We start from the raw sequence: 16507 nt of genomic DNA, 5'->3' as shown, positions 1-16507 counted from the left end.
CATTGAACCAAGCTTCTTCTGTGAAGTATTTTCTTTCCCACTTTGACTGCTATGGGCAGGTGTACTTGAGAGGTTAGGTTCACTCACTTGGTTATCGTCTATCTTGTTTACAGTAATAACACATACCTTTGGCTTTCCAACATTTCTCCTTTTCTTAAAAGCCTTCAGAGGATTTCTAATAACTTTACTTTTATTCATTATTATACTTCAACAAAACAGAGACTCAAGAAACAGAATTAATTAGGAATATTTTCGAGATAACGACAGAGTAAATAAACATGAAACAATCGACAATCACACCAGCGATATATATTGAACCATCACAGGTTAGCCACAACACATACTTTATCTCACATCACTAAAATGTACCTGATGAACACGGACGTTAATAATAACACCATTTGACAGCAGTTTAACAGCGCCACAGCGGGTCACGCCCATGTAGAACACATTTCAAAAAAAAATTTAAAAATAGTTGTAGTCTTCGGAATTGAATAAATTATATATCTATTAAAAGGTAATAGTCTGCAGATTCAGAAAACGCAAAAAAGTAAAAATTGAACTTTTCATGATTTTGAGCCTTTCCGGAGCCCCTTAACAGGATGGACAGGAAAAGAAATAAACATAAGAGTAAATAAGGCCTAGAATTCTGTATGTAAAGTAAATATGGTTTTATAAACTAGGCTTACGATATGTCTGACAGAGAAAATATATAACCAATGTATTCTACCAGCTTCATGCGTAGTGCCTGAAGAGGGGCAGCAGTCTTTTCAGTAGCTGCAGGGATAGCGGTAACATGAACCAACATGTCCTTGCTATGTTGGTTATCCATATGGCTGAAAGCAAGTGGAAATATCAGCTGCTACATTTTCCAACGACATACAGCACTAGATGAGTGGCTTAATGATAATGGTAAAATATTCTGGGGTTAAAAATAATCCCCATTTCGGATCTCCGCGCAGGGTCTATTCAGAAGGATGAGGTCCTCAGGAAAACAAAATTGGCGTTCAGTGGATTGGAGTGATGAATGTTACATCCGTTAACTGGGCAGATACGTTAAAGAATTTAAAAGGGGAAATGCACAGGTTGAACTTAAATAAGTGGGAATCAGTGAAGTACAGTGGTAGGAAGAAAAGGACTTCTGTTCAGTTCAGCTAAGGGTAATCAACAAAATATCAAATAGGGGTAATGCAGGAGTAGGTCTAATAATGAATAAGAAAATAGCAATGCAGGTAAGCTCATACGAAGAGCGTAGTGAACACATTATCGTAGCCAAAGTAGACATGAATCCAACACCTATCAGAGTAGTAAAAGTTTACATGCTTACTGGCTCCCTAGACGATGAAGAGACTGAAAGAATGTATGATGAGATAAAAGACACAATTCAGATAGTTGAGGAAATTATATACTAGGAAAAGGAGGAGGAGGAAAAATAACAGGAGAACGTGGAGTGGAGGAAAGGAATGAAAGGGGAAACTGCATAGTAGAAATCTGCGTCGAGCACATTGTTAACACGTGGCTTCAGAATCGTGCAAGAAGGTTGTATACATAGAAGAGACCTGGGGACAACAGAACGTTTGAAGTGGATTATTTGATGATAAGACAGAGATTTCGAAACGAGATTTTAAACTGCAAAACATCTCCATGGACAGATGTGGACTCTGACCATAATGTATTGCTTATGAATTGCAGAATAAAACTGAAGAAATTGCAGTATGGTAAGAAATTAAGGAGATGGAATATGGATAAATTGAAAACACCAGAGCTTGTTGAGAATTTCAGGTGGAGTGTTAGGCAACGATTGACTGAAACAGGGAAACGGAATATGATAGATGCCAAATGGGTAGCCTTGAGAGACGAAATGGTGAAGGCAGAAGAGGATTAAATAGACATTAAGACAAGGACCAGTAGAAACCCTTGGATAACGAATGATACATTGAATCTAAGTGACGAATAGAGAAACTACAAAAACGCAACAAATGAAGCAGGTGAAACGGAATACAGACGCCTAAAATATGAGACTGACAGAAAGCGCGAAGTGGCAAAGCAGGACTGGCTAGCCGAGAAATCCAAGGCTTCTACAAGCATGCATGAGTGTGGGAATAATACGTCAACGTACAGAATAATGAAAGAGACATTTGAGAAATGGAAAGCAACTATCTGAATGTTAAAAGCTCAGTTAGCAAGTCAGTACTAAGTGTAGTGACGCTGGCCAATGCAAGCACTCTTTGCCGTAATCACGCGCCTTGTAGTGATCAAATGGCTCTAAGCACTATGGGACTTAACATCTGAGATCAACAGTCCCCTAGACTTAGAACTACTTAAACCTAACTAACCTAAGGACATCACACACATCCATGCCCAAGGCAGGATTCGAACCTGCGACCGTAGCAGCAGCGAGGTTCCGGACTGAAGCGCCTAGAACGTCTCGGCCACAGCGGCCGGCTGTAGTGATCAGCTGGCACAGCCAACATCACGAAGTCATGCATAGGAACCTCACGAGTAAAATTCCTCGTACGTATCATTACTGCGGAGGAATCACACCAGACACGGACAAAATAGAATCAATTACGAAATTTACCACGCCAACAACCAAGAAACAACTACGTGGCTTCCTTGGCATCGTAAATTTCTATAAACGATTCGTCCATGTTAAGAAATTAGCGACACCGCGGTTATGCCATCTCACAGGAAAAAACACGTCGTGGGAATGGGACGAAGATGAATTCCAAGGCCTCAAAACCGCGCTGATTAATGCGCCAATTCTTTCGTACCCCAACCTGGAGGAGGACTTTTGCATGGCGTCAGACAGCTCCTACTCTGGGATTGCTGTAGTGATTTTCCAGCGATATCAACAAGGGGGAACATGGTGCACAAGAAAATGGTTCAAATGGCTCTAATCACTATGGGACTTAACACCTGAGGTCATCAGTCCCCAAGACTACTTTAACCTAACTAACCTAAGGACATCGCACACATCCATGCCTTAGGCAGGATTCGACCCTGCGAGCGTAGCAGCTGCGCGGTTCCGGACTGAAGCGCCTAGAACCTCTCGGCCACAGACGCCGGCTGTAGTGATCAGCTGGCACAATATTTTGCCATCGCTTCCACCTGTGACATCGGTACGATTTCTCTGTCGACGACAAGCGGTATTGCCGAATTCCAGCACGTTTTTTGCAGGCGAAGACCGTGTATTCCACACCAACTCCCCACCTGCTGGATGTTGGCACAGGATCTGCATTGGTAACTGAACCTAATAATTAAATCAACAGCTGCCAAGCAAGTTATGGCTGGATTTACTCTTGCCGTTACACAGGGCGTCCCAGGAGGAATGGTTAATATAAAGGGATATGACAGGAACAGCCATTCGAAGCAAAAAAACTCAAATAAACATGGACTCCAAAATACATACTTTAAGAGCTATAGGCACTTCTTCATCTTCTCTACTCTGAAACACACCATTTTCACCGAGCAAGTGCTCGTGGTTACTAGACTTTTTTTTTTGCTTCATATGTTCGTTTCTTTCATATCCCCGAATATTGACCATTCATCCTGGGACATCTTGCATAGGCAAAGAAGGGAAGGCTGAAGTTGGAAGGAATGTATAGAGGGTCTATATAAGGAAAATAATCTGAAGGAAATAGCGTAAAAACAGAACAGGAAGTAAATAAAGATGAAATGAAAAATATGATAGTGCGAGAGAAATTTCACATACCTCTGAAAGACCTAAGTAGAAACATCAAGCCTGAAGCAGACGACATTCTTTCAGAATTACTGAGATCCCTGGAAGAGCATACCATTATTGTATCATTCCACCTGGTGTGCAAGTTATATGAGACGGGCATACTACCTTCAGACTTCAAAAAGAGTTTAATAATTTCTATACCGAAAAAGCCTGCTGCTGACTGGTGTGAATATTAACGAACTGTCAGTTTAATAAGTCACGTTTGCAAAATACCGAAATGAATTAATTACAAAAGAATGGAAAAGCTAATAGAAGTTGACTTTGGGGCAGATCAGTTTCAATTCCAGAGAAATATAGGAACTCAGGAGAGAATATCGACCTTAGAATTTTGCTTGAAGATAGCTTAAGAAAAGGCAAAACAACTTTTACAGTATTTTCAGATTTATAAAAACTTCTTATCAATGTTAACTGCAATACACTCTTTGAAATTATGAAAGTAGGAAGCGTAAAATGTAGGGAGCGAAAGACATCTAAAACTTGTACAGAAATCAGACTGCAGTTATAAAAACCAAGGGGCAGTAGCTGAAAAGGAAGCTACAGTCCGTTCATCATAAGAATAAACCTAATGTAAACACTGCACTATGTATACTTCCGCGTATGCTGGAGTCTCATCGGGTTTCCGTTTCACGTGGGACTTCAGACAGGCTGTGTCGAGTACTGTCAAATACGGTAATAAGAGTACGTTTTGAGCTGTGCGTTACGCGTACATCAACTTAGCGATAATACAAGACAACAGCTTTACCGGCGCATCTAACTTGGACAGCACTGGCCAGTCAGCTGGTACAGCTAGCCTGCGATGACGTGACCAGCTGCAGTTCACACGTAAAAAAAAGACGTGCGGAGGAGCAATACAGCTTCGAATGTCATTTAATTTTTAAGCAGAATGAAATAACACACTGAAAATCTCCCACAATACGCTCCTTAGACGACTAGACGAAAACCGCAACACGTTATCGTTTTTAACTAACGTACTATTGTGATTAAAAACAAGAATTATGTAAATTCCTGACTTAACCACAGGGTAATTTTTCTGCATAAGCTGTGTGTAACGTAAGAGAGTATTGAAGGATTTCACCGTATAGTTAAATATTGAAACCACTGAAGTATTGCCGGCCGGAGTGGCCGTTCGGTTCTAGCCGCTACAGTCTGGAGCCGAGCGACCGCTACGGTTGAACCAAGGCACGAACAACCGCATTAGGTTGACAGTCTGTTTCGCTACCGGCTGTGCCTTTTTTTTCGATATAGTTCATTGCGTTTGGTCTGGGCGCACGTCACAAGACACCCCTTCGAGTTGATCGTTGATTTCTTGACTCAGTTTTTTTTATTACAGAGAGCCCGCAGCCCGCTGACCGAACACGCTGAGCTACCGTGTCGGCTGAAATATAAAAGAATGTGGAGTGCTTCACGATTTTGCGTGTCATCCTTGCGCAGGGGCCATGCTAATCTTCTCTGTATCGTTCCAATTTTAGTATATGTACCGTCAAAGCGAGTACGCTAGACGTGAAATGTATGCGGGTTTATTATCTACATTGTATAGAACGCTGGGAAGACTTCAAAGCCGATTATATCCGCAAATTTATGAAAAACATCAAGAACAGCTTATTTCTCGGCACTTTTTAACTGTGTTGCACACGTGTGTTTCATTATGGACCAGAAAGCAGTCTGAGCCATTTTCATACTGAACATTAACAGCGCGACAGTCAGAGCACCAAGATGCAAAGGCTGCGACTGTACACGATTTTTGAAATAAAAATTTCGTAGCTAAAGCGTGATTAAGAAAAACGTTGATGGCTGTTAATACATTTTAATATCTTAAAGTTTCATTTAACGTAACTTAGTACCGTAATAAGATATCTAATATGTAAGTAGGGCCTACTTCCAAGAGTGTAACAACACCGGTGTACGTGTGCTACGGCTTCTGACCAATCATCGCATTTGTGTCTGTTTACATCAGGTTTATTCTTATGGTGAACGGATTATAGGCAAGCACATAACCTCTCCCCGGTTTTATTCAGTCTGTACATTGAGCAAGCAGTGAAGGAAACGAAGGATAAATTTAGAAAGGGAATTAAAATTTAGGGAGGAGAAATAAAAATTTTGCTGTTTGCTGATGACGTTGTAATTGTCTGATACGTCAAACTACTAGCAAGAGAAGTTGAACGGAATGGGTAGTGTTTGAAAAGATATAAGACGAGCCGGCCGGAGTGGCCGAGCAGTTCTAGGCGCTACAGTCTGGAACCGCGCGACCGCTACGGTCGCAGGTTCGAATCCTGCCTCGGGCGTGGATGTGTGTGATGTCCTTAGGTTAATTAGATTTAAGTAGTTCTAAGTTCTAGGGGACTGATGACCTCAGAAGTTAAGTCCCATAGTGCTCAGAGCCATTTGAACCATTTTTTATAAGACGAAATTAAACAAAACAATGGTAATGAAATGTAGTCGCATTAAGTCAAGGCTTCCTGAGGGAATTAGATTAAGAAACGAAACACTAAAAGTAGTCGATGAGGTTTTCTGTTTTGGCAGAAAAATTACTGATGTTGGCTCAAGTAGAGAGCATATAAAATGCAGACTGACAACAGCGAAAAAAGAGTTTCTGAAAAAGAGAAATTTGTTAATATCGAACATAAATTCAACTTTTAGGAAGTCTTTTCTAATGATATTTGTATGCATTCGAGCCTTGTTCAGAAGTGAAACATGGCCATAAAACATTCAGACAAGATAAGAATACAAGCTTGTTAAATGTGGTGCTACAGAATAATGTTGAAAATTAAATAGGTAGATCGAATAAGAGGAGGTGCTGAATCGAACTGGGGAAATAAAGGAAGGTATGGTACAATCTAAGTAAAAGAGGGGCTCAGTTGATAGAACACGTCATGAGACATGAAGCAATCGTTAGTTTCGTAATGGAAGGAAGTGTGGGGGAATGGTAAAAATTGCATAAGGAGGCCAAGAGACGAATATGGTAAGCAGGTTCCAGTGGATGGAGGTTGCAGTAGTTAGGCGGAGATGAAGAGGTTTGGACAAGATAGACTAGCAAGGAGAGCTGCATCAAACCAGTCTTCAGACTGAAGACGACATCAACAGCTATCAGTTTTGACTTACATGCAGTGAGACATGGACTTACAGTGGAAAAACCATTCTGTTACTAAGGATTGTTCAGGGAGCAAGGGATAGCTGCATGATGAGAGTTATTAGGAGGGTCAGGAAAAGAAACAAATGGATCAGGGAACAAAGTGAAGTGGACAATGTATTTGTGGTTGTAATGAAAATGGAATGTAGGTGTGTGAAACATGTACACAAGAAAATGAATGCTAGATGAACCAAGGAATTTATTTGCTGGATTCCGAAAGAGAAGCAAAGGTGGAGACAACGACCTAGTTTAAGATGGAGCAGCTTGAGTACAAATCATTGAAGACGTAATGCATGTAAAGATCTAATGGAGGTCTTCCACCAGCAGAGGAAGTCAAGTAACTACTGTTGCTGCTCATAATGAAAGCATATCCTACTAATTAACCACATTAAAACGAAATTAAAACTTATTATCTTTTTATATGGGGACCCATATGTTGGACTAAAAATTTTTTCCAACTGCTTACCACACACAGTAACCATACTCTATTTCCAAAGCATATGCAACGCTTCGTAATACAATTTATTTGACAGAATACATATTTCTATACATTTGCGTTCTTCAAGCCTTCTTAAAACGTGTGGCAGATGGAACACCGTACCAGAATAATTTCATTGGCTTCTATTCCACTCAAGGTAATAAAGTTTGTCGGCACTCCTCTACCCTCTATCGTTGTTGCTGTGGTTTTCAGTCCAGAGACTAACTTGATGCAACTCTACATACTGCTGCACCCTGTGCAAATCTCTTGATTTGCGACTAATCACTGCAATCTTCATCCACTTGACCTGCTTACTTTATTCATCTCTTGGTAACCCTATACAATTTTTACCCTCCATACTCCCCTCTGTTACTAAACTGACGATTCCTTGGTGTCTTGGTTAGACACTGGACTCGCATTCGGAAGGACGACGGTTCAATCCCGCGTCCGGCCATCCTGATTTAGGTTTTCCGTGATTTCCCTAAATCACTCCAGGCAAACGCCGGGATGGTTCCTCTGAAAGGGCACGGCCGCCTTCCTTCCCCATCCTTCCCTAATCCGATGAGACCGATGACCACGCTGTCTGGTCTCCTTCCCCAAACCAACCAACCAACCAACCTTGGTGTCTCAGAATTTGTCCTATCAACTGACTGATGCCTTCTTTTAGTCAAGTTGTGCGACAAGTTTCTTTTCTCTCCAATTATACTCAGCACCCTAACACCATAAAGACATTGAAATCAGATCCAACCACACGATATCAGGCAAATGAGAAAAAAGTGCTTAAAAACATCGAACATGCATTTACCGATAAAAACAGAAAATCTGTATAACACAGAAGAACACACAAGCACCAACTCTCCACAGCCAACCAAAATTACACAAATGCATGGTACAAATGAGCCTAGTTATAAATTTCAGGAAAATCTCGGCACACTACATGTAGAAACATCTCCAAAAAATAATTGCAAAGCACTACAAAACAAAAAAGGATAGAACAATTATAAACACAAGAGATCTAATAGAACACGAGCAAAACGTAGAGGCACTATACACACCACCACTTATTTCATTCAACATAGAAAACGTGTACACTTCTATCCCTATTACAGAAACAACAGAAACCAAAGAACAAAATCTCTTATCCCACAGTAACGTCATTATAGAAGCAGTAACAGAATAACCAAAAAAATGGTTCAAATGGCTCTGAGCACTATGGGACTTAACATCTGAGGTCATCAGTCCCCTAGAACTTAGAACTACTTAAACCTAACTAACCTAAGGACATCACAAACATCCATGCTCGATGCAGGATTCGAACCTGCGACCGTAGTAGTCGCGCGGTTCCGGACTGAAGCGCCTAGAACCGCTTGGCCACCGCGGCCGGCAACAGAATAACAAGAATACTCAAACTGATTACAGAACAAAACCACTTCCAGTTTGAAAATGAATATTACCTGCAAAGCAATGGACTACGTATGCTATCCGTAATATCAGGAACCTTAGGCAACATTCTATCAGTCATTTATAACACCAGATATTTGAAAAGATAGTCGCTGATGAAATTATTTAAAATCATATATTGGCACACATATATGGATGACATTATTTGTCTGGTAGATGATCCAAACGAAAAAAGTAGATGAACCCCGCACAGAAATCAACAAAGCATATTAGAGCATAAAGTTCACACTTGAAAGAAGAAGCCCAAATAAAAGTTCTTTACATAGTAGTAACAAAGGAAGATTGCAAAAATTATTTTCAAATTTACGGAAAACCAACAGCCATAGATACAATAATACATTCCGCTTCCAATCATTTTCACAACCGGAAGTTAGCTGCTCTAAGACACATGTTATATAGAATAAACAGGATTCCACTCAACAAGAGAAATTAGGAAAATAAATGAGTACAATCATACAAACAGCTAGGAACATGGGTATGACACACACACTGATCAGCCAGAACATTATGACCACCTACCTAATAGCCAGTATGTCCATCTTTGGCACAGATAACAGCGGTGATGCATGATTGCATGGAAGCAATGACGCCTTGATAGGTGGCTGGAGCGAGTTGGCAGCACGTCTCCATACACAAGTCACGTAATTCTCGTGAATACCGGGGAGGGGTGATGAGCTCTAACGCCATGTTCAATCACGTCCCAGATGTGTTCGATCTGGTTCAGATCTGGCGAGTTAGGGAGCCTGTATATAAATTGGAACTCGCCACTGTGTTCCTCTCACCACTCCATTACACTCCTGGTCTCGTGACATGACGCATTATCTTGTTGAAAAATTCCACTGCCGTCGGGAAACATGATAGCCATGAATGAGTGTAAGTGGTCTGCAACCTTGCACGAACTCCACTGGACTTATGGATACCAACGTGAATGTTCCGCAGACCGTAAGGGAGCCGCCGCCAGCTTGTCTCCGTCCTGCAGTACAATGTCAAGGAGCTGTTGCCCCGGAAGACGACGGATGACATGATGAAGAAGGTATCGGGATTCATCAGACCACGTGACGATCTGCCACTGCGCCAACATCCAGTGTCGACGGCCATGTGCCCATTTCAGTCATAGTTGTCAATGTCGTGGTGTTAACATTGGCACATGCGTGAGTTATCAGCTGTGGAGGCAAACCGTTAAGATTGTTTGGTGCACGTTGTGTTCAGATTCACTTGTACTCTGCCCAACATTAAAGTCTGATGTTAGTTCCGCCATAGCTTGCCATCTGTCCTGTTTTGTCAGTCCGCCCACCCTACGAAGTCTGGCATCAATAATGAGGGGTGTCCGCCCAATCCCACTATGTCCGGACGTGATTTCACTTTGGTTTCACCACATGTTGAAGACACTCAGCACAGCACTCCTCGAAAACCCGACAAGTAGTGCAACTTTCGAATTGCTCGTGCTGAGCCTCCGGGCCATCACAATCTCGGTCAAATTCAGATAGATCGCGCGCTTTCCCCATTCTACACACGGACAGCACGCTCACTGATACTACATGCACCGTGACTGAGTCTGACTAGCACTCATTCCTCCCCAGGTGACGCTGCTACCGCCTGGACGGCATTATATCGATAGTAGGTCGGTGGTTATAATTGTTCTGGTTGATCAGTGTATGTAGTTCAGAGATTCGGTCAAAAAATTCAATCACAAATACAAAACAAACACAACACATCCAAAGTATCCAGAATTTAGGAAACCTCACGCGACCCAAACCCACATGTACACACATACACAATGGCAACACCACACAGGAACAAAGCACTTGGTACACTATGACTTAACCACATAAAGTAACACACGGAGTGTCAGACATGCCAAAGCAACAGAGCCTCTATATAGCGTATAAAAACCGTACGACCTTTCCAAACTTTCGCCAATCAATAGTCAAAAGGGTTAAATTCCAGGGATCAGGAACATACAAACTTGAATGAAAACGGTTCAAATGGCTCTGAGCACTACGGGGCTTAACTTCTGAGGTCATCAGTCCCCTAGAACTTAGAACTACTTAAACTTAACTAACCCAAGGACATCACACACATCCATGCCCGAGGCAGGATTCGAACCTGCGACCGTAGCGGTCGCGCGGTTCCAGACTGTAGCGCCTAGAGCCGCTCGGCCACCCCGACCGGAAAACTTGAATGCCAAAGTTCTGATGCAGTATACATAGGCATGCCATATATATATATATATACCAGGGTATATTGAAATTAATACACCCTGGTATTTCATATTTTACAACACAGATCAAACGTTATTTCTCACAAAATATAATTATATGAACTTCCAGTACAATCACAGTCATCATATTTTACTTTCATTCGATTCATCAGTGAATAACGCCGTCGTCCACTCTTCCTATGTCCAATTACGATGTTTTCTAGCTCATTCAGGTCCCTTCTGTTTATTTATGGGCCTTGGAAGGGGGTTTCTTGCTGTGACACAGCCTTTCAAGCCGGATTCAGTCAGTCTCCTTCTTACTGTTGCAACATATATTGTTGTCGTGTTCATTTCTACCAATTCTGCACGAATTTGGGGCGCTGTTTTGAATCTATTTCTCTCACTGGTAATTCTGATATATTTATCATCACTTTCAGTTGTTTTACGAGGTCGTCCTGGTCGTGGTATGTCCTTATTGCTACCTGTTGTCTTCTGATGGTGAAGGGTGTATTGCACTCCCCTTATAGACACATTACACTGTTTAGCAGTTTGGCGAACACATAAACCTGTTTGGCTAAGTGCTACAATTGCAGTACGTTTTTCTATGGATATCTCCCCTCGTGGAGTATTACTAGCGATGTGCACACTTCAATGTCACAAAGGAACTGACGTGCAGGAACCACATGTTATGTATCGTAGCAATGCTTGCCGTTCGCTGCGGACATCACAACACTACAGGTAACAACACAGGTGCAGCAAATGCGGCGTCCGTCGGCAAATAGGTAAACAAACATATCCGATAGGTACATAACGTTTATGTACATAACATTGTTTGTTGGATACTATTGTATCTCGAGGACCACAAAAAATGGTTCAAATGGTTCAAATGGCTCTGAGCACTATGGGACTCAACAGCTGTGGTCATCAGTCCCCTAGAACTTAGAACTACTTAAACCTAACTAACCTAAGGACATCACACACATCCATGCCCGAGGCAGGATTCGAACCTGCGACCGTAGCAGTCGCGCGGTTCCGGACTGCGCGCCTAGAACCGCGAGACCACCGCGGCCGGCCCACAAAAAATACCATGACATGTGTACAACTGTTGTACTATTCCTTTGCTTCCTCAACTGTACCCACGGTATTAGGCCTTATCTATAGAGAAATAGATGTCATTTATTGGGTGTCATTAATGAGCGGAAGTATATATACAGGGTGTTACAAAAAGGTACGGCCAAACTTTCAGGAAACATTCCTCACACACAAAGAAAGAAAATATGTTATGTGGACATGTGTCCGGAAACGCTTACTTTCCATCTTAGAGCTCATTTTATTACTTCTCTTCAAATCACATTAATCATGGAATGGAAACACACAGCAACAGAACGTACCAGCGTGACTTCAAACACTTTGTTACAGGAAATTTTCAAAACGTCCTTCGTTAGCGAGGATACATGCATCCACCCTCCGTCGCATGGAATCCCTGATGCGCTGATGCAGCCCTGGAGAATGGCGTATTGTATCACAGCCATCCACAATACGAGCACGAAGGGTCTCTACATTTGGTACCGGGGTTGCGTAGACAAGAGCTTTCAAATGCCCCCATAAATGAAAGTCAAGAGGGTTGAGGTCAGGAGAGCGTGGAGGCCATGGAATTGGTCCGCCTCTACCAATCCATCGGTCACCGAATCTGTTGTTGATAAACGCACGAACACTTCAACTGAAATGTGCAGGAGCTCCATCGTGCATGAACCACATGTTGTGTCGTACTTGTAAAGGCACATGTTCTAGCAGCACAGGTAGAGTATCCCATATGAAATCATGATAACGTGCTCCATTGAGCGTAGGTAGAAGAATATGGGGTCCAATCAAGACATCACTAACAATGCCTGCCCAATCGTTCACAGAAAATCTGTGTTGATGACGTGATTGCACAATTGCGTGCGGATTCTCGTCAGCCCACACATGTTGATTGTTAAAATTTACAGTTTGATCACGTTGGAATGAAGCCTCATCCGTAAAGAGAACATTTGCACTGAAATGAGGATTGACACATTGTTGAATGAACCATTCGCAGAAGTGTACCCGTGGAGGCCAATCAGCTGCTAATAGTGCCTGCACACGCTGTACATGGTACGGAAACAACTGGTTCTCCCGTAGCACTCTCCATCAGTGACGTGGTCAACGTTACCTTGTACAGCAGCAACGTCTCTGACGCTGACATTAGGGTTATCGTCAACTGCACGAAGAATTGCCTCGTCCTTTGCAGGCGTCCTCATCGTTCTAGGTCTTCCCCAGTCGCGAGTCATAGGCTGGAATGTTCCGTGCTCCCTAAGACGCCGATCAATTGCTTCGAACGTCTTCCTCTCGGGACACCTTCGTTCTGGAAATCTGTCTCGATACAAACGTACCGCGCCACGGCTATTGCCCCGTGCTAATCCATACACCAAATGGGCATCTGCCAACTCCGCATTTGTAAACATTGCACTGACTGCAAAACCACGTTCGTGATGAACACTAACCTGTTGATGCTACGTACTGATGTGCTTGATGCTAGTACTATAGAGCAATGAGTCGCATGTCAACACAAGCACCGAAGTCAACATTACCTTCCTTCAATTGGGCCAACTGGCGGTGAATCGAGGAAGTACAGTACATACCGACGAAAGTAAAATGAGCTCTAACATGGAAATTAAGCGTTTCCGGACACTTGTCCACATAACATCTTTTCTTTATTTGTGTGTGAGGAATGTTTCCCGAAAGTTTGGCCGTACCTTTTTGTAACACCCTGTATATCATAACGGTTCAATGAACACATCACGCACTGGAAGTGTGAAGCAAAACCATTCCGCATTTTCAGAGCATTTAATACACAATTGCTTTACACCAGCGCAGCACTGCTGCCATAGGCAGATATCCATTGCAGAGAACAAAACGTGATAAACGACGACTCACTTATCAATACAAACTATCTGCTATACTTAATAAAAGAAACGATAAAGTAAAAAAAGCATCCATGCTGTGCAACAGAATTTCGTGTGGTAATAAGCAGAAGAAGAACAGCTGTAAAAGGGAAAAAGAATGGGTGTAAAACAGCATCTACGATATTCGTAAGTAGAAATTTAAACTATTATTACGTTATAGGGAAGCAGAAAGTGCCAGAACTGTTTACATTCTCATTTTATAATTCCCCATATGTAAAACAAAGTAGTATAAACACAAATACGTACAAAATTCAGGTCACAGAAGATGCCTTGCAAATAATAAACTCGAAACGCGTTTGATAAGAAAATTTTGTTTTACTCTGTAGTAGTCCAAAATGATAATTATCAACATAATATTGCTTGTTCATTAGTTACTATAGTACTCATTTAATCTTCAGCATTGTTCTGTAGCACCAGATTTAGAGTTATTCTGTTCTCTTCTTGTCTGAACTACTTGTCATAGATGTTTCACTTCTGTACAAGGCTACACTCCAGAGAATTACCTTCAGAAAACCCTTCCTAACACTGAAATCTATATTCGATGTTGTCAAATTTCTCTTCTTCACAGATTCTTTTCCTGGCACTGCCAGTCTACATTTTACAACATCTCTACTTAGACCATCATCAGTTATTTTACTACCCATACACAAAAACTCACCTAAAGCTTTTAATGTATCTTCCCAACTGATTCACTCTGACTTGCCTGATTTAAGTCAACTACACTTTATTACCCTTGTTTCGCTTTTGTCAATGTTCATCTAGTGTCCTCCTTTCCAGATACTGACCGTTCCTTTCAACTGCTCTTCCAAATCCTTTGCTGTGTCTGACAGAATTAAAATGTCATTGGCAAAACCTCAAAGTTTTTGTTGCTTCTCCCTGAACTTTAATCTCTTCTCCAAACTTTTCTTTGCTTTTCTTTACTGTTCAATGTACAGATTGAAAACCATTGTGGATAGGCTACAACCCTGTCTCACATCCTTCTCAACCACTGCTTCCCTTTCATGCCCCTCAACTCTTATAATCACCGTCTGGGTTCTTTACAAGTTGTATATAATCTTTCACTCCCTGTATTTTATCAATGCTACCTTCATAATTTCAAACAGTGCACTCCAGTCAACAATGATAAATGCTTTCTCTAAGACTACAAATGCTATAAGCATAAGATGGCCTCTCTTTAACCTATCTTCTAATACGTTGCAAGGTCAGTATTGCCTCAAGTGTTCCCACATATCTCCAGAAGCCGAACTGATCTTCCCCGAAGTCAGCTTCTACTAGTTTCTCCGTTCTTCTGTAAATAATTCGCGACAGTATTTTGAAATCTTCACTTATTAAACTGATAGTTCGGTAATATTCATACCTGTCAGTACCACATTGCTTTGTAATTGGAATCAGCACATTCTTCGTGAAGTCTGAGGGTATTTACCCTGCGTCACATACCTCGCGCACTAGATGAAATACTTCTGTCATGGCTGGCTCTCCCAAGATTCCCAAAACTTCTGAGAGAATGTCATCTATTCCAGTGGCCTTTTTTAGACTTAGATCTTTCAGTGCTGTGTTAAATTCTTCACGCAGTGTCATGTCTCCCATCTCATATTCATTTATTTCCTCGTTCCTTTCTGTAATACAACCTTCAAGTTCATTACCCTTGTACAGCACCTCTATATTTCAGCTTCTTTTTTTTTTCCTTAGTACTGGTCTTCCATTTGAGGTCTTGATATTCATGTAGTTGCTACTCTTCTTTCTAAGGGCTTCTTTTATTTTCTTGTTTGTGGCATCTATTTTTCCCCTAGTTATACGTGCTTCTATAGCTTTGTATTTATCCTCCAGCAATTTCTGCTTAGCCATTTTGCACTTTACGTCAATCTTATGTTTTAGACGTCTCCATTTCCTTTCGCCTGCTTTATTTTCTGCAGTTCCGTGTTTTCGACTATTTGCCTAACCTACCACAGTTCTCACATGTTCGTTCCATCTCATATCGCTTTGCAACGTTATTCCCAGATATTTAAACGACTTGACTGTTTCAAGCAGGACTCTAGTAATACTCTATCGGAACGTTACAGGTTTGATCTTCCTACTCATCCGCATTAACTTACATTTTTCCACATTTAGAGCTAGCTTCCATTGGTCACACCAAGTGGAAATTTTGTCTAAGTCGCCTTGTATATTCCTACAGTCACTCAACTTCGACGCCTTTCCGTACACCACGGCATCATCAGAAAACAATCGTAGATTGCTGCCCACCCTGTCGGCCAAATCATTTACGTATATAAAGAACAACAGCGGTCGTATCACACTTCCATGTGGCACTCCAGACGATACCCTTGTCTCTGATGATCACTCGCCGTGACAGCATACTGGGTTCGATTGTTTAAGAAGTCTTCGAGCCGCTCACATGTCTGTGAACTTATTCCATATGCTTGTACCTTCGGTAACAGCCTGCAAAGGGGCGCCGTGTCAAATGCTTTCCCGAAATCTAGAAATATGGAATCTGCCGTAGTTCTCAGTATATCAC

General features: G+C 41.7%; 1 protein-coding gene and 1 non-coding gene across 2 annotated transcripts in view; one reads left to right on the top strand and one right to left on the bottom strand.

Moving 5' to 3' along the window:
* Nucleotides 1-16507, top strand: part of LOC126470714 (dynein axonemal intermediate chain 3-like) — a 277772-nt gene that overhangs the window by 119640 nt on the left and 141625 nt on the right. The window lies entirely within an intron of this gene.
* Nucleotides 5132-5238, bottom strand: LOC126472250 (U6 spliceosomal RNA). Its single transcript, XR_007586378.1, has one exon. It is a non-coding gene; the product is annotated as a U6 spliceosomal RNA (small nuclear RNA).

The sequence above is a fragment of the Schistocerca serialis genome, chromosome 3 (genome assembly GCF_023864345.2).
Source record: "Schistocerca serialis cubense isolate TAMUIC-IGC-003099 chromosome 3, iqSchSeri2.2, whole genome shotgun sequence".
NCBI classification, from domain to species: Eukaryota; Metazoa; Arthropoda; class Insecta; order Orthoptera; family Acrididae; genus Schistocerca; species Schistocerca serialis.
The sequence above is the reverse complement of the archived record's forward strand: the minus strand, read 5'-3'. Positions and strand labels throughout refer to the sequence as shown.